Raw genomic sequence first — 27959 nt, 5'->3', positions numbered from 1 at the left:
ATGTTCCAAGGGAATTAACTATCCTCCTCTCTCCTATTAACTGTTTCTGTGAACTACCTGCTCAGCATTATAAATTACAAAGCCTCATAGGCACTAAATCTTATCATCTTGGCAACAATTAATTAGAAGTCATTTTACGTGTTTCGAGAGCCTTTAAAAAACATACAGTCATGACAATAAATAAAAGACCACAGGTTCTTGTACATACCCTCCTGGGCGCTAATTGTCAGACTTTGTTTGAAGTGAGAATGAAATGATATATGACTCACTTGCTGCCAACATAAAAACCTCTTAAACTTTGGGAAGAAAAGAGCAAGAGAAAGGGCCAGGGATGTTGAAGAAGGGGAGGGAATCGTGGCACTAAATTGTATGGATGTTGTTACATTCTCTCTTCTTAAAAATAATATATTGGAAACTCATATATGAATAAATACTCCTAACAGAGTAAATGTTACAGAAAAGCAAAGTACTTAATAATCATTAATCTTCTGGAGTCCGTCATGTGTCTTGTGCACGTACTAACTGTTGCGATAAGAATCATTTCCACTCATATTTAATTTCACTACTTACAAAAGGTTTGTTAATACATTTTGTATCTAGGTGTCTATAAAAACTGATTCTGACAACTCTGGTACATATGGGAAGGGGTAATTTTTCCATCTTGCAAACAAGAAAACAGACTCAGGCTCCCCCAGTTCATAGAGCAAGTATCAGAACCTTGTCCAGAACCAGGGCCTCCTGACTCCAGCCAGTGATCTTTTGGTTTCTTTCTGCTGACTGTGGAAAAAGTGGTCAAATTCTATGGGTCTAATCAAGCTATATATAATATATATATATATATATATATATATATATATATATATATATATATATATATATATCCTATATAATGATTTGGAATTTTACAAATAAGAAAACCAATGTGCAAACCTCTTTGTTTAATGGCTTGCTTCTCTGAATATATGCTTTGATAGTGAAATGAAACAGAAGGTGGAAATAAGTATATTTAAATCCATGTGTTTCATTGAGAGAATATGGCATGCTGCTACTAATGTATATGGTTTAAGGAGAAAATGCTCATGTTGTATTAGACATAGAATGGTGCTTATTATTATTATTATTATTATTATTATTTTATGATAGGAGAGGATTAAGTAGATAGTACTTTTTTTCTATGTTATCTATGACCTATGAGTGGAATGAGGTTGACTCAAAAGGGCAATTCATTATCGCCAGAAGGCCAAGAAAACTTCTAGGAAATAATTTTAAAATATTTATAATATTTAAAATATTTCTTAAATCCTTAAGAAAGGAAAGTGATACATGATTCGGTACAATGAAAGACCCATGGGTTTTATGCGGGTAATTTGGCAGGTTTACAAAGGTAACCATTAAAGGTTTTTTTTTGTTGTTTTTTCTTTGAATAAAATGAATATGGACACATTTTGAAGGAGCATTCAAAAAAGTCCTTTAAAATTAATTATGCAGTTTTTTTTTAAAGAATCATTAAGGAACTAATTGTTTAGCTGAATTGATACCTGGAACGTCATCTCCATCCAATAGAAATTTGTTTCAAAGATCAGCTGTCACAGTATCTCAGTGCTGGTGTTCACGTAACCTTCTTTTTACTCAGTACTGGCCCCAAAGCACAAGATTAGCAATGCTAGAAATTCAGATATGCAAAAGAGAAGCAGTGAAAATGCTTCCTTTAAATGAAAAAGAATGTATGTGTAGGGAAAAACATAGTATAAACAGGGTCTGGTGCTACATGCTGTTTCAGGCATCCGCTGGGGGTCTTGGAATGTTCCCTTGTGGATGGGGGTGAGGGGTGGGGGGGCGGGTCTATTAGATGCCAGTGGAACATATAAGAGCTCTATTTACATGATCTAAATCAGAAGATTCCAGAAGAGATTTAGAAATTCCTATTTCTAACTTGTCTGCTTTCCTTCCCACTAGCAACTGAGGCATACAACTGTGGAGTCAGCGTTCTGCCATTGTTGATTTTTCTTACTTCTGACTGTTCTTCCTTCCCTGGTTCATTTATCTTATTTTAGGCACTAGAATATTGCTTCAAGTCCATTCTCTTCTTTCTGTTTATGTTTATAGACCCTCCAGGACATGGCTTTTCTTTTTCCCTTTGTCCAAGTTTGATGAACTCACTCTCTCTATATATAACTCCTGGGGCAGCTATGTGCAGTGGCTGAGGGTGGGAAATTGGTGCAAATGCATTTGATAGAAAAACTAACAGCTGCTCAGTATAGATCACTGTTACAAGAGTTGGATTGGATGTCACTGGCTGCTGAAGCTCTTGAGGGAGGGGAGACCAGAAGGTTCTGGTCGAGGCCTATGAGCTCCAGTTCATCATCATGAGGAAACTAACAGGGAGCATTGAGATGACCCTCGTGGGCTTCCAGTACTCCTATCTGACCTCAACGTGTCTTGATGCAACTGAAGAAATGACACACAGAACTACATGTACTCCTGTCAAGTTGGTTTCCTCCCCATACACCACCACAGACACCATCTTCCCATAGAAAATTCCAGTATTTACACCATCGTGCCCTATATCTGAATTTCTGTCTGTCACACAAGAAGCCCAGGATACCCAAGTCACTTCATTAGGCAGCTTGGAATATCCTATAATTGGCCTCCATCTCCCACCCTCCTCAACCCCCAAACCCTTCTTCTTCACCCTCTGGAATACATAGTCAGACAGCGTAAAAAATCCCCTTTACATTTAAGCTTTTCTTAGACTAGTCCTTTCTTCTTTTTCTTGAGCTAAAATCTGGCTCTCCCTTGAGGGAGAAAAGACTTAAAGAGTCTTCTAAAGTAGTGAATTAATTGACCATTTCCTCAATATGTCCTGTGGGCTCCCTCAATTACCTTTCTATATAACTAAAAATTCCATTGATTCTTTTAACAAATAAAATAAATGTAAATAGTAATATAATAAATGTCCATATTCTTGCTACTCAGAGTGAAAATCAGTTAAGAATTTATCATCTTTTACCACAGATTTTTGTCAAAGAAAAAAAAAAACCATTGTAAAGAGAGTAAAAGGGTCCTTAACCCCCCACTCTAGTTGTTTTCCTCCATATCGTTCCCCACCAGAGGTCACACCGTCACACCATCGTCTCTGTATGTCTATATTCTCCAGTCTTTTTTTTTGCTTTTCACCTATAAAAATATATACGATTGAATGCTTTCTTAACTTTTCTCTTCTCTGGAGCAGAATCAAAGGGTAAGGAGTACTAGAGTAGATTTTTACATGATCTTACGTGTCATATGGACAAAGAATTCCCTGTCCATCCTTTACAGCCCAGATTTAGTACCACCTCTCCTTGATGCTTTTTGGTAGACAGGCACCCATGCTATATATTTGGAAATCCCTCTTTTATACCATGTGCCATGGAAATTTTACATATACCCGGTCACGTGCTGCTTAATGATAGGGGTACATTCTGAGAAATGCATCGTTAGGCAATTTCTGCACTGCACGAACATCATAGAGTACACTTCCACAAACCTAGACAGTCTAGCCTAGTATTGTGATTGTATGTGCTATACATTTGCATGTCTGTCAGCACATAGGCTTGTTTATGCAAGCATCACACAAACATGTGAAGAATGCTTTGTGCTGTGATGTTACAGAGGCTATGGCATTAATAGTAGGAATTTTCCAGCTGTGTTCTAACCATATGGGACCACTGTCACATATGTAGTCCCACCATTGACTGAAACATTGTTATGTGGCTCATGGCCATATAGATATAGATGTAGATAGAGATAGAGATGATATATAGATTGAGCTATAGATTGAGATATATAGATATAGATGATATAGATATGGATATATCTTATTTAAATATAGCTATAACTTATTTAAGCATAAATATGCTTCTTGAGATTGTCACTACTTGTCACTTTGACATTATCTTTAGGTGTCTGCACCTGCAAATTGCCTAGCAGAATATACACATACCCCCCCACACACACACTGTCTCACAACTCCCTGCACACATGCACACACACATATTCCCCCCCTCTGTTCGCTTCTCCTACTCCAATATATAAAAATAAAGGAATGAACAATAGAATGGTTGACTAAGGAACATGTAATGTCTCAAATTCAGTAGGTGCTCATTATGGAAGTGGTGTGCGATACTGCTAATTCTTCATTCCTTTATTACACGTGGCACTAGTAAAAAGTAATAAAGGGCTCTTAGCTACTTGAAGTGTTCTCATAACCTACAGGAACATCATTTGTCTTGGTGGCAGCTAGGAAAGGAGCAAAGAACTATTTGTCTCCTTTTGACTCATATTTCCACTTAAATGCAGAGAGATAAAACGCCAGAGACAGCTTGTACTAATTAGAAGGAGAAAATTTAAGAGAATATCGCTCTTGGCAGTGTTCAAAATACCAAGGTCAAGCATTCTGTAACTCTGAGCTTCTCAATGGAATAGTGCATTGGGTGACAGGACCTCATGGAGGCATCTTTTTGGATTCTACAACAAGGGCCGAGCAGCATAGAGTCAAGAGGTTGCATGTTAATTTCTTAAATGGTCACTGGAAAACCATAATATCCTGTTTATTCATTAAACATAGTTCTTAAGAATATTAATCTCAGCCTGAACGATGAATACATCTGGATCTCTCGCTCCCTTGGGGTGCCATTTAGTTGCTCTGTTGCATAAAAATGGCTTAGACAATGAGGCTCAAGGACTCTTTCTCCTTCACTCCCACCCCTTTTATCCATCATATAATTTAGCAGTGTTGTGACTTTTTGACTGATTTGTGGCTCATTTTATGAAATAACCATTACCAATTATCTAGTTTCTTGCCTTCACAGAAAACCACACCTCTTGGAAAAATCAATCTGTTCAGTGTCTTTCGGTGGTTTATTGGCAGATTAAGAAACAAAATTGATATTTGATAAAGACTCAATAATTCTCATTTTTAATCTAAAAATGCAGTTATTCCCATAACATTGCTCATCAATGCTACCACTATGTAGGAAAGAATTAACCAATTTTCTGAAATGTTCTGCGAGATCAGTAGCACAACACGACCCAAATTAAGTAATTGAGGCTAAATCGCACTTGTCAAAATAGACAAAATATATATTTAGAATGCAGTTTCTATATTTTCTACTGTACATAGTCATTGAATTTCTAATTTATACGTTTTGATAACCCACCATGGACCTCTTTGGGTCTCACTTCTAATTGTCAAGTTTCCTGTGGAGATCATTAAACCCTTAGTAGAATTAAACAAAAGTTTGCTTTCCATTTAAACTGTTAATAAAATCCATTAGTCCTTTTTGATCCAAGGAGACTTTCATTCAATTCTCTCACTTATTATTCTTTCTATTTGGCATTGCAAAATTATCGCAATATGTTTGGTTTGATTATCCTCTATCAGCACAAGTTCCTTTTATCATTAGTACAGTTAGGTAGGCCTCACAACCAAATGAAGCAGGTGTGTTATAACCCCCACAAAGTTGGAGAAATCCCACAGCAGGTTTGTGTTGTGTTTCTTAAGAATGACATTTTATTCTACTGAGTATAAGCTCTGTGAGGGTTTTGGTCGTTTCCAGCTTGTTCATGACAATATGCCATTGTTTTGTCCAGTGCTTGCTATAACAAGTGCTCAGTAAACATTTTCAAATAAGTGATGTTGCTGACCTTGTTTCACCCAGACTCAATCATCCAAATTCTAAAACAAATGCTGTATAGAACTGCCCTTTAATTGTTTGGGCAAATAACTATATTCCTGTTCTTTATACTGACCTTGAGCAATTGACCTTCACCTTCAACATGAAGCATCACTTACAGCTATGTTTTAGGTCCTGTCATAATCCATCCACATAAAGTCCACATGTGAGAGACTGGATTTTTAATACATATCAGGAAGAAAAGAGCACCATGCTAGGTGGGTACCATTCCTTTCTCTCTCTTCAGTTGGAAAACGAAGGTAAATCCAATTTGAGTGTGCCGACAAGAAAAAGAGTTGAGCTCATAACTGAGAGCTGTTGCTTTTCTTTAAACTCTATATTATTCTTGGATTCTTCCATTTGAGATACACTGGAATTTTCCCATTTTTTTAAGGCTTTTATTCAGGTCCTCAAATCTCCATGTCTGGTGTGTTGTCCAACAGACTGTCATTTGGCTTTTCTTTAGGAAAGCAACTTTTGAGAATGCTACCAACTCTAGCTTTTCATGCTATATATAGAAGATAATTTGCTGCACCTTCTTGGATCGATTTTGCCACCTCAGTTACTTTGTGAGAGATAATTGACATTCTTTGTGCTATGACAACTGTATGTGATGGATTAGTTCTAGTGGTTGACACTGGTTAGCTTCGTATCAATCACAGAATTTCATGAGTAACCAAATTCAAATTCTATGCAAGACACAAGAGACTTCCAGACTTAACTTTAGTCAAAGAACAAACATGTTCTGTATTTGAAGAAATCTTAAATTTTCCAGAGTCATGAAAACTCAGTAGGCTATTAGTAAAACAGTATCTTCTTGTCAGCATACGTTATAATTGAAAATTTTTAGGGTATAACTGTAGTGGTACTTTTATATCAACACATTAGAGCCTTAAAAGATAATATACTTAACTTTTTACAAATTAATTGAGAGTATAATTTTTCATGCAATAATGTAAAACTTATTTCAAAAGGATGCATTAAGACACACTTTATATTTAGTTCTGTTTAAAGAAGTACATGATAAGGATGTAGTCTCAAGACAGTTTCTTCTTGTCATCTTTAATATTAATGAAATACTAACAGAAATATTATTGTGTATTAAAACATCAAATGGCAGATGGCATATCCATAAGAGTACAATACATTTTAAGGGAGCTTAAAACTTTTATGTATTTTCTTTTGTGATCATTTATCTATTTGTTTATCTCCAAAGATTTTATACTCTCAAAGCTTATTTTCTTTTAGTATTTCAACTTTGGGTGTAATTTTAAGATGTAGTCTCTATATCCTTTAAGACAAATGTCATCCATTTTCTTTCATATAAGTAGTTTAATGTCTTCAGCCCCTCTCCACTCATCTGGTAATGCTGTGTTTAACCTGACATTGTCCTTTTGACTAAGAAGTGATAGGGCTGAATGACATAATCTGCATGTTAGTAATGGGGAGAGGAATGACTTGAGCCTGGATTAATGTCAATACAAGGGCAAAATTCCCAATTGCAAACTACAATCTGGTCACCCCAAAGTGTCCAAACAATACAGAGAATGGTTTCCTAATGTACAGACTCATTATTTAAGATGGATCAGTGGTACTAACTCGTTGGTAAAATTCTTACTCTGTGTGTGTGTGTGTGTGTGTGTGTGTGTGTGTGTGTGTGTGTGTTTCTGTTTCACTTCCAAATTGGCCAGGTGTTCATTATTACAAAAGTTGATAAACATCTTGCTGTACTTTTTTTTTTGCAAAATTATTACTTTCACATATTATAGAATTTTTCAACTTAACTCTCCTAGTCCTTTTTAAGGTTAAACATATTTTTTTCCCTCCTTTATCTCTCTCCCTCTCCCTGACTTATTTTCCCCTCCCTCCCTCTCTTCTTTTCTTTCCTCTTTTCCTACCTCTTTCCCTTTCTTCCCGTCTCTCCTTTTTTTCCCCCTTAACTCTTCTTTATTCCGTTCACCCATCTTACGTCAGGATGTTTCCCTTAAAACTGAATTCTCATTTGTAACATTCTCAAAACTATATGGACCGCCTTGTCTGTATTCCAGTAAACTGGAGATAGTAATATAATTCACTCAAAATTACAGTATAATTTAATATAATTCACTCAAAATTACAGTATAATTTAACACATGGTGACTAAATGATACTAAATTCTGATAGGGTTCATTTGCTGAAAAATTCCTTCTTTGGGACATGATTGACTTTCTTAATTTTATAAACTAGTCACTATGGTGAATTGCCCCAATCTCAGAGGCATGTCTGTTTTAGTCATCTCCATTTTTATTAACAGAGGAGTAATTGCTTACTGGCCTATGTAAATATGGATTTTTAAAAAGGTATATATATGTGTATATATATATATGTGTGTATATTTTTATAACAGATAGTCATTAACTAGCGCAGACTTTGGTAAAAGAGTGCTCACTTCATCTGTGACATGACTGAATTCTGGAAACCTAAGGTACAGCATTGGTGACTATGGTTAATAATGCATATTATGTAGTTAAAATGATGTGAGAGAGTAGATCTTACGTGCTCTCACACACAAGGGTAACCGTGTCCCATGATGAATGTGTTCATTAGCTTGATTGTGGTAATCATTACATATTGTCGAGGTGTATGAAATCATGTTGTACATCTGAAGAATATACATTTTTTTTATTTGGCAATTATACCTCAGCACAGCTGGGGAAAAGTTGACCAAACATTAAAGAAGCAGCTATTGTGGTTGTGTGTGGAGAAGTGTGCTCAAAGAAGTGACCGGGTGAAAAATGTTCTAGGATAGAGAGGGATTGCTCTGAATTAAGAGACCCTGGTTGAAGGTGAGTATTCTTTTTTCAGAATAAAGAGCTGAAGGTGAGTATTCTTTATTCAGAAGTAAGAGCTGGAGAAAGCATTTGAGTAATTTGGACTGGGGCACCTGGAGAGAGAGAATATAAAGAGTAGCTACACAGATGTCAGGAAAGCATGGAGGAGAAAGAAAGGGTGAGTTGTTCGTTGCTAAGGAGAATACTATCAGCCTCACCCTGGACTACCCAATCAGAATACCTAGAGTTTCCTTCAGAATCAGACTTTCGTATAAACAGAATTAGCTCAGGTGTCCTAGCTGTGGTCACCAGCATGAGAACTTACACTCCTCTCTAACTTGCTTGCCGCCAGATTCCTCACTTAAACAATTAGGTAAATTGGTGTATCCTAAAGACAAGCTGAATATGAGAAGAAATCACTAGAGATGAGAGAATTCAGATTTCAGACGTCTTCGGTCTCTCTTGCCTGCCCCGAGATACATTACCTAGAAAATAAAACAAATTGAATTTGGAGCAAAATCAGCAAATTCAGAGGAGAGTGGGAAGTGCTGGAGTTCCAAGCCTTCGGTGATGATGGGGATTATACGTATTTCTCCAATTACTGGATGATGCCATGGAGGAAATGGCCTTTAAGGAGGACATGTGTGGGATGTAGTCCTGATGGTTCATTGGAGAAATTGAATTGGCGGTGAGAAAGACATTTATGTACTGTTTTGTGACTGGTGCTTAGATTTGCTGGATCTGTAAACTGACCTCAGTTTCCATTTTGGACTACCTGAAATTATTTCTTGATATCATTCAAGGTCAGTTTATACATAAAGATTCAAAATGTATAGGAGTTCATTCAATTAGATCCAGAATTTTCATTCACTCTTGTATTTCTATTTAAGGATAACTAGTACAAGAAACGATTCTGAGCTAGCTGACACGAAATGAGCAAAATTTGATTTTTATTTTTTATTTTTTTGAGGACTTTTGAACTGTTACATCACTGTACGTAAAAAGATTTTATTTTTCTTGAAATTTACAAATCCTTTAATTTAGTACCAGCGAGAGTAGTTACATTTCTGCTATTGTGGTTTAAATCCTAGAATAAATTGGAAAAGACATTTGGAGATTTTAAAAGCCCAGAAATACATACTCAATTCTGGAGATCCCATATATACTAATATTTTCTATTCCGGTTTCTCTCTTCTATTCATCCTTGAAATGAACTTACAGTGTTTTTCAAGTGTGAACATAAGGAGGTTCAGAGTGAGTTTTGCTGGATGTCCCTGCCTGTCCAGTGTCTGTGTGGGAGTTGTGCCTTCCTGGCCCAGCTACCCTGCCTGGGTCAGAAAGCACCCACAGTGACTTAATGTCTCTCGTTGCTGTTTGATCTTCATGTTTTGTGCTGACATCATATTCTCAGACATCCAGCATCACTGTAATGTCGTTAAGCATCTTTTTTAAAAGCTAAAGCTCCAATAGTTTTATTTGATCAGAAATCCCTCAGTAGCAACTTCGCCTGAGTCGTGGAAGTTGATTTAACGTGAAAACCTATTTCCACCAATCAGCCCAAGACCTGCCTGTGTTCCAAATAGAACATTCAATGACTCAGTGACTGTCACTCTTCCTGTTTTCTAACACTTGTCCATTGTGAGCCCTTCTGTATGAATACAAAGCCCAGTGTTTCAAAGAGGAACTAAGGAGTTTGAAATGTCTCCATCAAGTGTAATGCCGTTGACTGGCCAGCGATAGGCACGGAGAGAACAGTTCCCTACCATGCACTCTGCGCATGGTTTCTCTTGTCTGAGAAAGGAGTTGCTGACACCTTTTCGTCTTCTCCCCATGGGAGCTTATTTCTTATTTTTCTACCCTCAGAGAAACAGAAGGAGAAGAGAAAAAATAAGTGTGAAATGCAATTGGAAACTGCATCTGGAGAGCTATACTTTATTAACCAAAGGCTAAGAAGATGTTCCACGGTGACTGTATGTATATATATATATATATATATATTCCTGAGACTTTTGCTGCTACCAGGAGGATCCTACCCATCAATTTCAGGCATCAGAACTGCAGCCCTTTCTTTGATCTCAATAATAGATGTCTGGGAGGCAACTTAGAAAATCCATTTGGCAGCTTGGGTTGAGGTTGAGCACAGTAGTTTTCAAATCCATGTGACCCTGAAGTTTATGAGCGTTTGCCTACCTGGGTTGGGGAGAAGAGGAGACATGGGTCGTAACTAAATGCCGTGAACAGAACAAGTGAACTTCACACCCTTTTCCAAACCTCATTCTTCCTCCAGTATTATCCATTCTCAGTGAATGGAGACCCAATAGGAGCCTTGAAACAGATTGGAACTTCTCCATGCCGCATGCTCTCTCACCTTCAAACTCCAAATCCTGCCATAATTAACTCATCCATTTACTTACCTCCATCCCATTCTCTAACTCATGCCATCAACAATTGCTAAAACCGTCCTCAAAATGGTCTTCCTAGCTTCAGTTTGGGTTTCTTCTAATCCATACTCTACACTGCAGCCAGAATGACATTCTGAAAGACAGAAGTACTTGTAACCTCATTGTAGCTATTGTCCCCAAAAGCCACCTGGACATTGGTTTGACCTGAAATGTTCATTCCCTACTTACATGCCCATCCTTATCTCTCACAAATACCCCTTTCTCTGTAGTGAACTAAATGTCCCAGGCTTTCCCACCTCTACCTTTATGTTTTGACATATGGTTCCCTTTTCCAATAACACATTCCTGCCTTACTGGCTTCCTCCCACCTATCTTTTGGTCTCAGTTTTCCTTGGTCCTTGGACTTGATTAGGCTCTTCTGCTACTTCCCCTTTAGCCCTTCTCTCATAACCCTCATTTTATGTTTTTTGTAATCATGATAGTTATATCTTCACTGTAAGAATGAAAATTTCACAATGACTTTGGGAGTAGGGAGCGTACCTCAGCTTTTGTTTACCGTCAGTGTCCATGATTCCATGATGTTTGTTGAATGAAAGGCTGGATTGACTTGTCTACACAGTCTGAGATGCAGGGACATAAATGGTCAGCTGAGAAATGAGTTTCCTTCTCCTTGCCTACTTGGAAATAGGGAGAATGGTTGACAAGACAAAGCGCCATGAGAGCATGTCTGTGTATGCCCCTAAGGGAAGGACCAGCGAAGACTCCAGCCCACAGAGAAGACTGGGCGACTTTGGGAAACATGGCCCCCTACCTGGCTTTGCTCTCAAAGCCTCAAATGGGGGAGAGTGGTGAACGTGGGGTAGGAAAGTTAGTTGCAGCCTGATATAAACAAAGAGAACTCTAGAGAATTAAGATACAGGTAGAGGCAGTTCAAAATACTGACAAAAAGACCTGAGCTTTAAGGAAGTCTGAAAGAATGCAGGGTTAGCAGAAATGAAAATGTGGAATCTTCTTTCATATTTTCTCTCCCATGCTCAGTTTTTTAAAGTCCCTGGTCCTGACCCTTCTGCCTCCCCTTGCTTCCTTCCTTCCTTCCTTCCTTCCTTCCTTCCTTCCTTCCTTCCTTCCTTCCTTCCGAGTACAGTTATTGTCAGCCTACAACACATCAAACACAGTTCTAGGTATTGAAGATACAATAGTGATTAAGTAAAAACAAAATCACCAGACTCATGGAGCTCATATTTTAGTGGAGAGACTGACAAATAAAGAAATAAATAAACATGTACTATACAGTCCAGTAGTGATAAGTACTATGAAGAAAAATAAAGCAGAGCAAGGCATAAAGTGACTGGATATAGGTGTGGGGGTGGGGGGAGGGAATAGGCTATTCCATACCTGTGGATTAGAGCAGGCTCTCTGAGAAGATGTCGAAGACAAATTGCACGGGACAGAATTAAATGGGTAAGGGAGACTGTTCAAGCCGACTGCAATAGAGGAAAGAGATTGAATTCAACTGCTGAAACAAAAGGCAGGACAATTTGCAAGCACTGGGGTAAGCTAGTGGAAAACTACTGGAGAATGTTAGGGGTAGGTAGTCAGCGATTTGGCCATCCGAGTTTGCTCATTTTCCCTTCTAGAAGTTCGGCTCCCATTCTCCCTCAGAGACCAAGAGATACTGGTGCCTTGATGATTGCATATCAAAGGGATGGCCCCCAGGTTCCCAATAAAAGACATCCTTGGGTTGTAAAAGTGGCAAGAGGCTGGAAGAAGATTTACATCTCCAATGGGACAGAGAAATAATTTAAAATTACAAGTTTTCTAAAGGAAATACTCTCAGAAAAGGGAGGCCAGGGACCTATCATCAAGAAGAAACCCATCTAACGTTGAGTCAAGCTGAAGGGACTAGTAAGGCCATGTTGGTTAAATGTGGCATCAGGACAGAGACTTACAGGAAGTGACAGAAGGAGTCCTGGAGATTCTGCAGGTCAGCGCAGAATCTGTAGGCAGAAGCCAGAGCGAGTTCAAAGGCCACCAGGCAGCATCAAGCCTGGTGCTGGAGGGGAGTGAGTGGGACTGTATGGGTGGCAGGTGAGGCGAGAGAGCAGGGCAGAGGCTAAACCATGGAGCAAACCTTCTCAGGGAAAAAGCCTGGAGCTTCTTGTGAGGGCCCTGGGAAGCCATTGGAGGCTTTAAAGGAGAGAGTTTCATAATCTACTGGTAAGGCAGCCCGTCCGGCTGCTGTGTGAGAAGTGAGTTCGGGGTGGAGGGTGGAACAGTTAGGAGGTGACTGGTAGTCTAGTCAGAGCTCGCATCCTGGACCGGGCCAGGAGCAGTGGAGAGGGGGCTTGACATACATGATGTTCACCGTAGAAGGTCGGGCTTCCACATATCAGTTTGGGAGGGACACAGCTATTCAGCCCCTAAAAGTAGGTGTGCTGAATATGTTTTAAAGGATGCTTTTGATGTTTCAAAAATGCGTACAAAATACAAATAATTGGAGAAAGTAGAATTTTGTTTGGCATTCTTAATCTCATTTTACAATGTAGTATTTTTTCAGAATATAGTATTTTTTAGAATTCAGTCTTTACACTGCCTTGACCAGGCTCTGACGCTGGCACTGTCCTCAATAAGAAACAAATGTCAGCTCCTCCCGTCATTTCTTTAAACGTATTTTTTGAATCTCTTCTTCACATTAAATAAAGCAAAAGTGATCATCATAAATAAATGATGACAGTTTGCATTAACTTGTAGTGTTTTTAGTTCTTTATTAACTTTAATCAGTGGGGGATGAAACTCAAGAGTTTGTTAAAAAATCAGGTAAACCCAGATGGACTTCGCAAAAGGACCCTTTCCAGTGGCGCTCTATTATTTGTCCTCAGATACTTTTTATGTGTTTTTCTACACAGTTCCTGAGAAGTTGTCCAGTATAAAGTCAGATGGGGACCCTGAGTGCCTGCTATGTGCCTGCCTGGTTCTAAGTGCGGGCGTTAAAGCCATTTATAAAATGGATCAAAGTATGTGCTCTTACCGAAGCAAATAGACAATAAATAAACTGACTACGTGAAATCTGTATGCTGAATGGTAATACATGCAGTGAACAAGCATAAAACCGGGTTGTGGAACTAGGGCGTATTGGGCTGTGGGTGGGTGCGCGGTTGTAAACAGTGATCAGGGGACATCTCGCTGGAAGGGTGGGTGTCTGAGCAAAGGCATGGAGGGAATCGTGGAGCAAGTCCACAGACAGCTCCGAAACAGGCGCCGCAGGTGGAGGGGACAGGGAGAGCAGGGTTTTCGAGGCTGAAACACAGCTGACATGTTTGAGGGACAGCAAGTGTGGGGCCAAGTAAGGGAGAAGGAGAGCGGTAGGAAGTGAGATCCCAGAAACAGGGGGCACCGGGGCATGGAGAGTCTTGAAACCATTGTGGAGTTAGGGCTTTATCATTCCGCAGTAACCTCTTTCCTCTCCTCACTGCCTTGCTCTTGTGTAAGCAGAGTTCTTCCTTCAGGTTTTTTTACAAATGAAAACATCGCAAGGGCACCGAAGGAAGCAATGCTTTCGTGAGTGATTTATAACAGCAACACGGGTTACAAAAAGTCAACTGAAGAGAAGTGAAGCCTTTGGAAGGCTACCGAGCTGCCTGGGCCTCCCTTTGGAGTCACTGGAAAGTTCTGGAAAGCATGGATTTTGTTTGGTTTTGTTTTCGGTCAAGTTCCCATCTGTGACCCAGAGATTGCCAGCTTTTTCCTCTCTAGTCGAGGACACCTAAACGAAGACATTAAACAACGCTATTGAAATTTTAGCTGTTTCCCACACTATGTTTCTAAATATTGATCTTGCTAAGTTGCTGCACTTCTTTGTTTCCTGGTCTTAAAATGTGGTGCTGTTTTTAGGACAGTATTGCATATTGTGGAAATCCATCACTGCACTGAGCGCCCATTGTGGTAACTAATGTGATGGAATCTGTTAAATGTGTGCAGGGGTTGGATAATGGAGTTGCTATCATTTGTTAAACATTCTCAACAGAAAAATTACTTTTACTTGAAAACACATTATGGTGGTTTGTCACTAAATTGATTGAAAAACTTTGGAGGCTTTTAGGCAGAGGAATAACGCATGAGCTGACTCACAATTTGAAGGACTCACTCTGGCTGCCATTTAAGGAACAGATATTGGGGACGCGAGTGAAACCAGAGAGAACTCTATGAAGCTACTGCAATAATACAGGTGAAGTAATAATTACCAATGACAGCGGGCCAAGGGGTTAGCGGTGGCAGGTGGTGAGACCTCACCAGAAATATTTTGAAAGTACAGCTGGTAGAACTTGCAGAAGGATTGGACATGGATTGGGAGAGAAAGGTGTCAAGGATAACCTCAAGGTTTATGGCCCATACAATTAGAAGAAGGGTGATACAATTGACCGAGATAGTAAAGACTGTAGGAGGGACAGGTTTCAGAATGAAGATCAGGAATTTGTTTTATGACATTTTAAGTTGGATATGCCTACTAGAGGTCTAGGCAGAGTTATCTAGAAGGCAGCTAGATACATACGTCCATAGTTCATGGTTGAGGTCTAGGGGTATCTCTTTAGGATTCATCTACCTCTACGTGGCATTTAAATGAGGGAATGTAAAGAGACAAGTTGCCCAGGGACTGAGGCCAAGGGTGCTCCATCCATGTTTAGAGATTGGAAGGATGAAGAGGAACCAGCAAAGGAGAATGAAAAGCAGTAAGTGAGAAATTCAGCAGGGTGGTGTTCTGGAAACCAAGTGAAGGGTGCATCTGCAGGAGAAATTAACTGTGTTCCACGATGCTGGTGGGTCTAGTGAAAGAAGACTAAGGATGGCACATTGCATCTGGCAACAAGGAAGCCACCAGTGGCCTTGAACTATCTGCTAATTCAAAGATAACTAATTTTTGTACATTTGACTCAAATATATAATGCTTCACTCCGTTTATTTTTTTATGTAGAACATGCCATTCATTTTCTAAAGGTTCAGGGTAAATAGTTCTGATATTCCGTCATGTTATGGCTTACATATGATTTAAATAACATTTACTGGGAATAGCTTTACATGGCATATAAACCTTTTTCTTATCAACCCATTCACTTTTTCTAAATCAGACGAACTCTACTAAGTGGTGATAGCTACAAAACGGAACTGTGCATTAAAAAATAACTTCACATGGAACTTTAAAATAATCTCTTAAATGATTTTATTCCATTATCTTATTCTATTCTCCAGGAATATGAAGCTAACGTGTATAGTATTAGAATCCAAGCTCCTTTGCAAACCAGAGTGAATGTATGAATTGTTCATTATATGCTGAAATCTAAAATAGATGACTTTTTATCATCCTCATCATCCTTTAACTGTTCTAAATGATCCCTCTGGAAATCTCATTCTCATTCTCTCTCTCTCTCTCTCTCTCTCTCTCTCTCTCTCTCTCTCTCTCTCTCTCATCCATAATGAGCTGTGAATCCTATCAAGTCTCTTAAAAACTATTTCACATTCTATGAATTTCGTTACAAACTTAAGACTTCCCTAATTCACTGTAATCACCAGCCAAACCATTAAAAGTCATATTTTGTTTGTAACAATCCAGCATTACCCCTCCCCCCCCCACACACACACACATTCTCAAACTCACCTGGCATATGCGTGACACTGATGGGGTCTCTAAAGAATGTCTGGACTTGTGTTTGCTTCGGCAGCACATATACTAAGAATGTCTCGACAGTCAGCACGTCTTTGACTCTGCTCAGTACTCACAACACCCAGTACACGGAGTATATTGGCTCTTTCAGGCCTAAAGACTGAAGCACTTGAGTTCATTTTTATCAGCCCAGCATATAAATGCCAAATAACTAGTGTGGCCATTCCCGGATGGGACTGAACATGGGAATTGATTCTTAAAATGTGTCCTGTGGCATTTAATTATACTCAGTGATCTCCCATTAAAAGCCAAATGAAAACCAAAGCAAACAAAAGTACTCTCTCAAAGTTAAGTTTCAGTCCAGCTGTCACTGTCACTCTCTTACTCTCCTTCAAAGCCAGCTTCCCTCCCCACCGACTCTGCTGAAACTGCCTTTGTCACCATTGATCTTGAATTGCCCACTCCAGTGTGAACTCTATTATCTCTTGTAACCTCAACATTTAATTCTGTTCCAAGCATATCTAACCCATCTCTTCCCCTTGGCTCTCATCACAGTATACGCTTTTAGTTTACGCCATCTTCAATTTTCAGGGTCCACTAATTCTTCCTTTCCTTAAATGATGGTATTGCTCAGATTTCCTCCTGACATGTCAGAAGAGTCACCTTGGAAGTACTGACAGCAGGTCAGACAAACACACGAGCGCTAAAACCTTAATTGACTGGCATTTTAATATATTTACAACTTTGGTCATAAGAGGACAAATGTGAAATAATCGAGAAGAGAATGAAGCAATCAATAGATCAGAGCAAGCTAAGCATGTGTGGTCACAGTGTGGGCTTATCAACCCTAAGTTCATGAAAAATGAATAATATGCTTTACAGCCAGTGGCTGGAACGATTAGATCCCATCCCTGAAATTTTGGAATTCATGATATAAGAAGTCTGGCCAATACTTAATACTCATTTCATCATGAATTCCAAAATGTAAGGGGATTGACTTATTTATCTAGTTTTTCACCAAAAAGTAAGAGCCTCATGGACAGAGGCTGTTTTTGCTTTTGCTTTAACTACAAAATCCTAGCCCCTCATTAATATGTGACACTTAGTAGGCACTTGCTACACGAATGAATGAAGTAATGAGTAAATGGAGGGCTGAGTGCCAGTGAGAAGCTTCAAATGGCAATTTGGACTTTCCATTAAAATGTCTATTTTAATGGAAAGTCCAAATAATTTTTCTATTATTTAGAAAAATGACTATTTCTAAACACATATGTGAAAATATTCCCAAAAGGAGGAACCTAATTACTCTGTAATTCAAATGAAGTGGCAGTCAAATCCACTCTCGTACATAACTTTCATGAATACCGGGCTCATGAAACACCATCAAATTCCCTAATGTTTTCTTTTCTGACAAGAGCCCATTAACTTAACTGAAAAGTAGGCTTGCTGCCAGACTCTGTTTTGGGGTGAGGCAAACACTTTCTTACCAAATGTTTTCAGAGGGCATAGCTAAATGAAAACGGCAAGGCTGGTCGCTTTCTTTGGTAGCTTTTACCTCTGTAATTGTCCTGTCTTGTTTGTTCAGTTAAGACCAAAGGAGACAGAATGTGGACTCAAGTAGTTGTGAAGTTCAGAAAGCAGACATTTTAGAATTGCTGCACACTGATAAAATAATTTTCCGTTCATAGCACTTTACATGTGATTTTGGCAATGGTTGTAGGGTTTATGCGCAGTAAATTGAGTATAATTGGCTTCTAAAATCTGAATTAATTAAGCTCCTTTATGTCTTCTGAAGGGGTTCTGAACAGGCCTCCCAAAGATGTGCTCCTTTGGCGTGTGGATTATTTTGAGCTAAAGGCAACTGAGACTCTGTGGGTTGAGGAGAAATTTCTGCTCCTCCTTTACCTAAAAATCGAAATTGAGGGCCCTGCCCATCATAAGAGTCATTACCAGAAATGACATTTTATGACCTATCTATGGGACAGCGCAAACTTCTAATTACTGAACATCTGCTCTTCTTACTGTCCTATGAATTACCCTCCTCCCCTGAATCCCCAGGACGCCTTACCTCTCTTAGCTCAGGATGTCATCTGTACCTCATTTTACCTTTCTGTCTCTGACTCTATCGTGTATGTAGGGTTCCACTTGTACGTACATACATTTGGTTATTTTCTCTCATTAATTTGTCTCATGTCCATTTGATTATTAGACCAACAGAAAGAACATAGAAGGGAAATTGCTTCCTTCTCACAGTCTTCAAAACATCTAACTGCATAGGTAAAGATAACTGGTCACCTTTTCGTTTTCTTTTTCTAGTGAAATGGGAAGAATGTATACATGTGCCAAATTATTGATGAAAAAAGCATGAAACAGTTAAGATATTGCTATCCCATCTATATAATCAGATTGAGAAAACTTTTAAACTGAAGTAGTTACCATGATAAAATAAAACTATTTCCATAGAATAAACCTCATTTTCTGTTTAACTGGCTATTGGATATACATGGTCAGACAATTAAGTTCGTGAAGTGAACTCATCCTAGAAAAAGTGCTACATATCTCATTGCTGAATATCACTTGGTCACCTTTGAAGTACTCCCCTTGGGAAGCTATGCACTGACGCCAGCACCAGGTCCACCCTTCAAAGCAATAACTCTTTTTCTGGAAAGACCTTCGGAACTGTCTTCGTGCTACCCTTGATGTCCTGAATGTCATCAAAATGTCTTCCTTTCAATATTTCCTTTATCTTTGGGTAAAGAAAGAAGTCACTGGGGGCCAGATGAGGTGAGTAGGGAGCATGTTCCAATACAGTTATTTGTTTACTGGCTAAAAACTCCCTCACGGACAGTGTCGTGTGAGCTAGTGCATTGTTGTGATACAAGAGCCATGAATTGTTGGTGAAAAGTTCAGGTCGTCTAACTTTTGCACATAACCTTTTCAGCCCTTCCAAATAGTAAACTTGGTGAACTCTTTGTCCAGTTGGTACAAATTAATAATAAATAATCCCTCTAATATCAAAAAAGAAGAGTAACAACATTGTTGCAACGAGGTCACGAACTTAATTGTCAGACCTTATAGGTTCCCCATCAGCAACGTACAGGCCCACGGCCTCTCCTTCGCAGCCCCTAGTTAATAGCTGCAAGCCCTTCAGCTTTGCTCTCATTCTGACTGGCGCATGCTGTTTCTAACAGTGCTTGAGCACCCATCATTCATTCAATAAATACGTATTTTTGTGGCCTAATTTGTACCCAGCCTTATTGCAGGTACTAGGGAACCAATGGTGAAACACCACAGACACGTCCATCGTTGGCAACTGGAAAAGGTACACACACAAGCAATGTTAAAGAAAGGAGAGTCCCAAGTGGTGAGAGAAATTAACAGGGTGCTTGAGGGAGCTTCACTGTAGACATGGCCCTTCGTGAGCTCTAAGTCACAGTGCCCTTGCTGAGCCTTCCAGGCTGTTCCACCAACTCCCTGTGACATTGGCAGTGTCTCCTACGTAGCTACCGGCAGTGCTAACTAAAGATCCTTTCCCTCATGCCTGGCGGGCTCTTCTGGGAAGGTGAGCATCTGCCATCTTACACCTTACTTCCCAACACCGAAGCGTCCTCCAAGTTCCCTTCTCTGTGAGGACTTCACATGTTTGAAAGGCATACTCTAGTGTTTGCATTTGTATTATATTTGGATGACTTTAACTGTCGGGACTTTCCTGAGGACACGTGACTATTTATCCAACTAACTATTAAGGGACTGAAAGTGTCTGTGGTGGTGTGCCTTAGATAAGTAGCTGTGCACCAAAACAGTGACTGTGCCACTCATTATCTGTGGACAAAATAAAGAACTAGGCAAATCATTTAGATTTAGGATGATTTACAGAACCTCATTAGCAGCATTGTACAGCCAGTTAACTAGGAAGCAGAGGCATGGCTGTGTTCTGGGTTGATCTCAGAAAAACGGGGTCAAGTTCAGACACTGCTACTTACCATGTTTCCATATGACATTGTGCAAAAGATGTTTCTGACATGTGGGTTCAGCCCCGATAAACCCAAACGAAACAACTGCTCTGCCTTAGTCTCAGTAGACTCTGAGGTTGGAATGGAATGGTGCCATAGAATTGTATACCGATATTATTTTCTCTCAATTTAGAATAAAATACTATTTATGAGGGCCAACCATCTGCCAAGATTTACCCAATAGAGGCAAACTTGTCCTTGTGTTACAGATGAGGAGACTAACAGAGAGGCTGACCCACCCAAACTCATGTTGGTTCTAAGTATTCCTGGAATGAGAAATGAAGTCATTTGATACAACATACTGTTTGTCTTAAACCAAGTAGAAAAATGTACAGTGTGACCGGTACTCCATTTTATTAGAAGATTGATATTCAAGCTCCTGCAGGTGGCCTCCTCTAAGAAGTGGAGGAAACCTTCAGAATGGTTTGCTTCCTGCTCTTATCCACATAAACTGACCTATTTTTACCTGATTTACATATTGCCCTCTTATAACTTCTTTCAAATTGAGAGTTCTTAGATGAACACAAATGAGGGAATGAAGGAATGAATGAATGCCCCTCATTTAGGCTACTGTAAATTGCAAAAGTTATTTGAGAGCTAGCCAGTGTTTTGCTCTCAGAAGGAAGGCTGTATAGCCGCCTATGATAATTTTCTAAATCATTTGAAAACTACCCAAACAAAGGCTAAGGGCTGGTGGTTGGTGTATTCAGTATTGTCTCCAAGGCAACTCTTTCTCTCCTTTTTTCTGTAGCCTGCAAATGACTGTGTAGGAGGGATTCTGTGAAAGGACCTGTTAAATTATGTTAAATATTCATTTGCTCATTTTAACATCTGGATAAAGACTTTTTACACTTTGTGAGATACATATCCAAAAGAAACTTTAATTGACTTGGTGAACTATCTTTCTCCTAAGAAGGATAAATAAACTGGGACCATATATTCTCTCATATTGCAAAAACATAAACAATGCCATGAAGGGAAATCAAAATAGTAATGGGTTGGTAGAACGGCTGAGATAGTTGTAATATTCTTTCAAACATTTTAGCTTAGCCATATTGGTTTTTTATACATATGTATGCAGATATACACAGGTGTTTACAATCTCGGTATAGTTTGTAATGAATTTTAAAGATGTTACAAACAACAGCAGCAAGCCATGAATGATTAGCATTTCATATCCAAGGTGGATAGAAGGTATGATGAAACTGCAAATTATACTTTTTAATAAGTGCATTGTTCTACGGAAAGAGAGTATTCACCGACAGCCAATTCCAATTCCATAGTGATGAATTATTGTTTAAAAGCCTTTTCCCTGTGATATTTTTGGTAAGCAGTTAACAACTGCTCCGCTAATTTTTATGTATGCAATTATAAATCTTTACTTTAGTTAAATTTCACACCAGGTTAACTGATACATGTTTTTGAAGCATGTGTGCCTTCTCTACTTTCTCTTTTCATTTAAATTTTCCAAAACAACATAATTTTCCCAACCACTAATAGGGGGAGCACAGTAATATGAAGAAATGGCAAGGTTGGGGGCATAAACTAGGTTTTATACCTATCACCCTTTGTTTGAAAAAGAGTACTAATCACCTTCTAGAATTCCATCATCACTTTGTCCTCCAATAGTGAAACATTTACCGTGGTCCCTCAAACTGATTAACCCAATACTAAGTTTCTGTGTTACTGGGTACCTCATTCTATCCTCAGGTCTTTAAAAAAAATCAAGGAAAGCTCTTCTATTCTTATATATATTTTTAGCCTCAAGATAGATTAAGCATACAAGAATCCTAGCTTGTTTATTTTCAATTGAAACCAATTAAAAGTTTACAGGGTATCCAAGTTTTATGTTTTAAAATCGTGTACTCTCATTTTAATTGTTAAAATCACCTCCAGTTTCTGTGGTATATTATCAATAATCACGATAGTTTTATGATTTGTCAATAGTTTTAGGATTAATCATTCACATCAACTGTTTATTCTTGCATAAAATTTCTACTGACAAATAGGTGAAGTCAGAGATGATCTAGTTATTAAAATTTAAGGCATGCAGAATGGATTCCCTCTATGTGAAAGAGTCTCCTTCAAAGACCTGAAAGATAAACTATTGAGATTGGCAGTGAGTGTAATTTCCTGAAAGATTTCCACGTAGAGAAATTTCAGTAAGGCAGAGGAAAAGAAATACAAGTCATGGATTTTAATACCCATTCTTATAAAGGCCCTGGGCAAAAGTATCACGTTCTTATCCCTCCCCACCCCCAGCTTTATGGAGGTATAAGTGACACATAAAAATAGAAATTGTATACTTAAGGTTTTTTATTTTAAAAAATGGATGTTTTGGTATGCATACGCATAGTGAAATAATAGCCACAATCAAGCTAATTGACATATCCATCACCTGATACTTATCATCCTCTCTCTCTCTCTCTCTCTCTCTCTCTCTCTCTCTCTCTCTCTCTCTCTCTCTCTCTCTCGCTGGCTCTCGCTCTCCCTCTCCCTCTCCCCCTCCCTCCTCTCCCTGCCTACTGACCTGTTGGTGGTAAGAACACTTAAGATCTACCCCTTAGCTAATTTCAAGGACACAATACTGTTTTTACTAGAGTCACATCGCTGTACATTAGATCTCTGTTACTTTTACATCTTGCGTAATTGAAACTTGGCCAACAGTCCATGATTTAGAATACCTAAAGGGGAGGATTTCAGGCTAACGATTTCAGTAATACAAGATAATCCAGTCTCATATGCACAGTGTCCTCCCAATGCACGCAGCATTGGCATAAGGCAGCCTCGATTTGCGAGGATTGGAGGGGAGAAGGCCTGTGAATGTCTTAAGTGCAGTGAATGTCAAGCACACAGTAAATGCCTTTCTCACTGTTTGCTGTGGACTGGTGGTGCTGGTGGTGACAAAGATAACCGTGAGGGGTCACACACAGGGGAGGGCCTGATTGCCAGGGCACTAAGCCACTGGTTATCACATCACTGTCCTTCTGCCTCACCAGGGCAGAATCCCCACATGGAACAAGCGTCGTGTAATTTGTGTGCGGTCTATGTGCTGGTCGCTGGCCTTTATGTGAGTCGGTTATTAGCAAATGCCCTGGAAGGGTTAGAGAAAATGTATTTCAGAGAAATGGGATGAGATTTTCTGTTGGGTAATAATCCTCTTTCGAAGTTTGCTGGCTTTGACCTTTTCACATTTCAAGTATTAGAGCCCGTCACAACATTTAATATATCTCATTTTAAGACAGTCCTTTACACACCTAATCAAATCCCCTTTTCTCAGTTTTCAGTCACTTTATTCTCTCTGGAGAGCCCCTGAGAACTGCTGGACAATGTACTTGATCAAATAGCATTTCCAATACTTGCAGTCACTCGGGAGCTCACCCCTCGACAATCTATTCAGGATAAATAACTTGTTTCCTTCTAATGTTTCTGTATAGATTTTATGTTATTAAAAAAAAAAAACTTTGATCAAATTTTGTGGTTCTTTTCTTGATCTTTAAATAGTTTTCTTAAAAATGGGTTTCCCATTATAAGGTGCCTTTTATCTGTGGCGTCCACAGGGTGCTGGGTACATAGTGACCGCCTCACAAGTAATGGTGGAAGACGGTGGGCAGAAAAGAACAAAGGAGGGATGGAATAAAGGTGGCAGCAGGGTACAACGGTTTGCTGGTGTTACATGGTTTAAAGGATTGTGAGAGGGACCTCGTTTAAAACACATCTCTAAAACGCCTGAAATCCCATCAGTAAAGTTTGTTTCTGAATATTATGCATTGTGTGTTACAAATGCACCTAGCATGAGTCCTTAACACCTCAGTGAGAATTAGTTAATGGGGACATTTTGTTTTTCCTCTTACAAAAAAGACTATATAACAATGTCGAATACCTGTTTCTATAAAGCGGTGATCTTGATATCACTTATAAATGGGGGAATGATGTCAACATAAAGGGAAGGTCATGCTGATTCATGTGGCTAATTCTAGGCCTAGAGAGCTGGTGTAGCACTAATTAGAAACTTCTGCAGGAAAAGAAAAATCCATGAGCTTGGATGCGGCACAGATAAAGTCCTTCGGGCTCTATGTTAAGCCAGTGCAAAATGAGCTCTTCCAGCTGGGGATTCCTCTCCAGTGAGCTGGACTCCGATTTACCCAGACTTTTCTGGTGGTTTCTTCACCATCCTATGCCCTGAGCACCTCTCCCACTGGCACTGTCTCTGCACCTGTAAGCCAGCACCCCACCCCACCCCAGCCCGTGTGTGTGTGTGTGTGTGTGTGTGTGTGTGTGTGTGTGTGTGTGTGAGAGAGAGAGAGAGAGAGAGAGAGAGAGAGAGAGAGAGAGAGAGACGTCCTTAAAGCAGCCTCCAGTCATGCCAAGCTCCTGCTCAGCTGCCCAAATTGTCTCTGGAGGAACCCATTATGTTTTCAGGTAGTGCCTCTGGTTACCACATAGCCCAGAGTTTGAGTGGCCTTCCCAACCCCATTTTTTTTCCCCACCCATTGTGTTACTTTAGTATGATTTTGAAGAACGGGCATTGTTTTGGAATACATATATTGGGGGATAGTAGAAATTATATTAATCATTAGCAAGGTGTCAGTAGGGGAGTCTGGGATATTGTTTGGAGGAGAGTTAAAGCAAGGGAAAAGTACGGAAGTTAGAGATACACACAAAAAAAGGGCTTCTCGAAGTTTAAATGTGTTGGAATCAGCCCAGGAGCTTGTTAAAATGCAGGTTCTGATCCAGTAGGTCTGGGTGGAACCCAAGATCTTGCTTTTCTAGCAAGTCCAGGGGATGCTTGCTGCTGGTCCGAGGGTGACACTTCCAGAGGCAAGGGCCCGAACAACAGGTAGCAATTTGAAGAGGCGCCATCTAGGACTGGGCCAGGATGAAGCACGTGCTTTTTCAGTACATGATGTGTTTTCCTGACTCACACGCCAGGATCATTAGTAAAAGCTTTAGTGTGAAACTAATCAAAAGTAAAAAGAAAAAGGTTGTCCAATGTCAATGTTCCTTTTATTTCTCTCATAGGCACTTAGAAGCTAGGCTTATCAACTGGTTGTTAAAATGTTAATACTCAGAAAGAGGTCCTTTTTTTTAAATCTCATATTAGAAACAGCTCAAGTTATAACCTCTAAATATCTCCTGAGCTAGAAAAAGGCAGGAAAGATAACCAGGTCTAATCATTTTTATTGACTAAACAAAGTGAGTTCCTTACCTTACTTGGTACTTAACAGCTCACTTTTACTTGTCTGGTTTCACAATAACTATTATGTGTTTTGATCACCTTCAGCACTGCTAAAGGAGGCCAAGATATACTGTAAGTTTGAGCTAGCATTTTAAAAACAAAATAGGACCTAGAGAAGCTTAAAAATAAATTCCTTCTGAAATTAAAGATTTTGAAAACATTTAGCAGATAGATAAATGTTGCATGAATATGATTGCACTGAAGGAGAACGACTGATGACAGAATATAAAATAATAATAACGGGGAAAAAGGGTTTTAGTTGTCATTTGTTGTGCAATTTCACATATGTTATCTTACCCAGCTCTGCTGAAACTTGGTAAGATACAAGCCTCATTTCAAAGAGGAGGGAACCAAGGCTTGGAGAGAAGAACTGACTTTATGTCACACCACTAATGGGTGACATGCCAAGGTTCAGACCTAGATTTGCTTGAGTCCCAAATCTACATTCTTAATCACTAAGCTCTCAATCCATTTGGAGGCCCTGAAATGTAGGTAGAAATTATGTCGGATTTCTATGTCATGACAAACAAAAAGAGCATGAGATTCCCCCTGGCATGCAGCCTTCCTTTTTGGCAGTTACCTAAAGTCCTTTTTGGAAGTAAGTGATGTGTAGATTTCAAATAAATAAAATGTTTCAATGCCTCTGCGCCCCTCAAGGACTACGTAAGTACATTGTGGTTTTTGGAGGAGTGTCATTAGCCCACAAGTCCCTGCTCAAGACCTGATGTACTGTATGTCCTTGAGGGTCTCTGTCCTGTGACAGTTGAAAAGCACCTGGAGAAATAAGATCCCCAGGGTTAGAAATACCTGGTAGCATAGTCTGTCTGTGATTTGAACCATCTTCTGAGCTCTTGGTATGTTATGTCATGGCATGAGTCCAATGTGGAGCTGGTACTATGATACCCAGCCTGTAAATGCTTTGAAGCAACCAGGGGCAGGCTTGTCAAATTAAAAAGTGCATCTGTGCAACACAGGAAGAGCTAAAAAAGCGGGGGAGGGTGAGGTCAGAAAAATATCTGAGCTGAAAGAAAATTTTTGGAGCAGGAAAAGCTGTTTACTTGCTTCAACAATGGCTGGGCTTTCCAGTAGGTTCAGCTGTTTGCCGAAGGGCTGACGAGGCTGACGGGGGTGGAGACATCCCCCCTGAATGTAAATCACTTAGGAAAGAAAATTTCCAATGAAAAGTCTCTATCACACGTGAATGGCTTCCAGAACCTGTGTCTGGAAGCTGCAAGCACAGGTATAACACAGAAAGGATTTTCTGACAGTGACGCTAGCAGACATTGGACTTCACTGGGCTTTTTTATTAGGGTTATTACTGTTTTTGTTAGCGCTCTGCTCACAAAGTTTCAATCCAACCCCAGTTCTATTTTCCCAGGAGCCATGTTACTTTTAGCTCAGTTTTGCAGAATGTGAGATTGCTCATGACAAGCCTGTGTCATGATGCTCTGTGGAAGCAGAGACACTGAACACTTTTCAGAAGCACCTCATTTTTCTCTTTTTAGGTGGTGCAGAGATTTGTCGTGGCCATGACCCACAGCTCTTGTCTCTGCAGCTGTCAGTGGCTTAAGCATTTGCTTGAACGTGTGGGGTAAGCCTAGAAAAAGTCCTTTAAAGGTTGATTTTGTAATATGGGCCATACGGAATTGACAAAACTTCTAACCTTTCACAAAAAACTTTTCTGAACCATACTTTCAACATGAGGTTAAAATAGGCACATTTATGTCGGATTACTCCGGAAGGTGTGAAGAAAACCAAACATAGACAATAAAAAGGCACATCCACATAAGAAGGGATCTGCATAAAAAAAAAAAAGTATTTTAAAACTTAGAATTGTCCATGACTGAACTGCCCAGCCTTGTTAGCTAGTGAGCTCCCTGCCGATAGAAATCTTCTAAAGATGATTGGATTAATTTCAATCACAAACATCGCAGCAGTGGCACCTACAATTCTTGGGATGTTGGATGAGATAAAACAAAAAGTCATAAAAAAATAATAATTACCATGTCTTGAATGTTAACCAGGTGTCAGACCCTACACTAAATTTTTACTCATATTTTATGTAAAGAATAAACTTGTTTTATTCTCAGTATGTAGACGGGGATAAACATACTTCATCTATTAC

Source organism: Rhinolophus hipposideros (assembly GCF_964194185.1).
Source record: "Rhinolophus hipposideros genome assembly, chromosome: 18".
Classification (NCBI taxonomy): Eukaryota; Metazoa; Chordata; class Mammalia; order Chiroptera; family Rhinolophidae; genus Rhinolophus; species Rhinolophus hipposideros.
Note: the sequence above shows the minus strand (reverse complement) of the source record.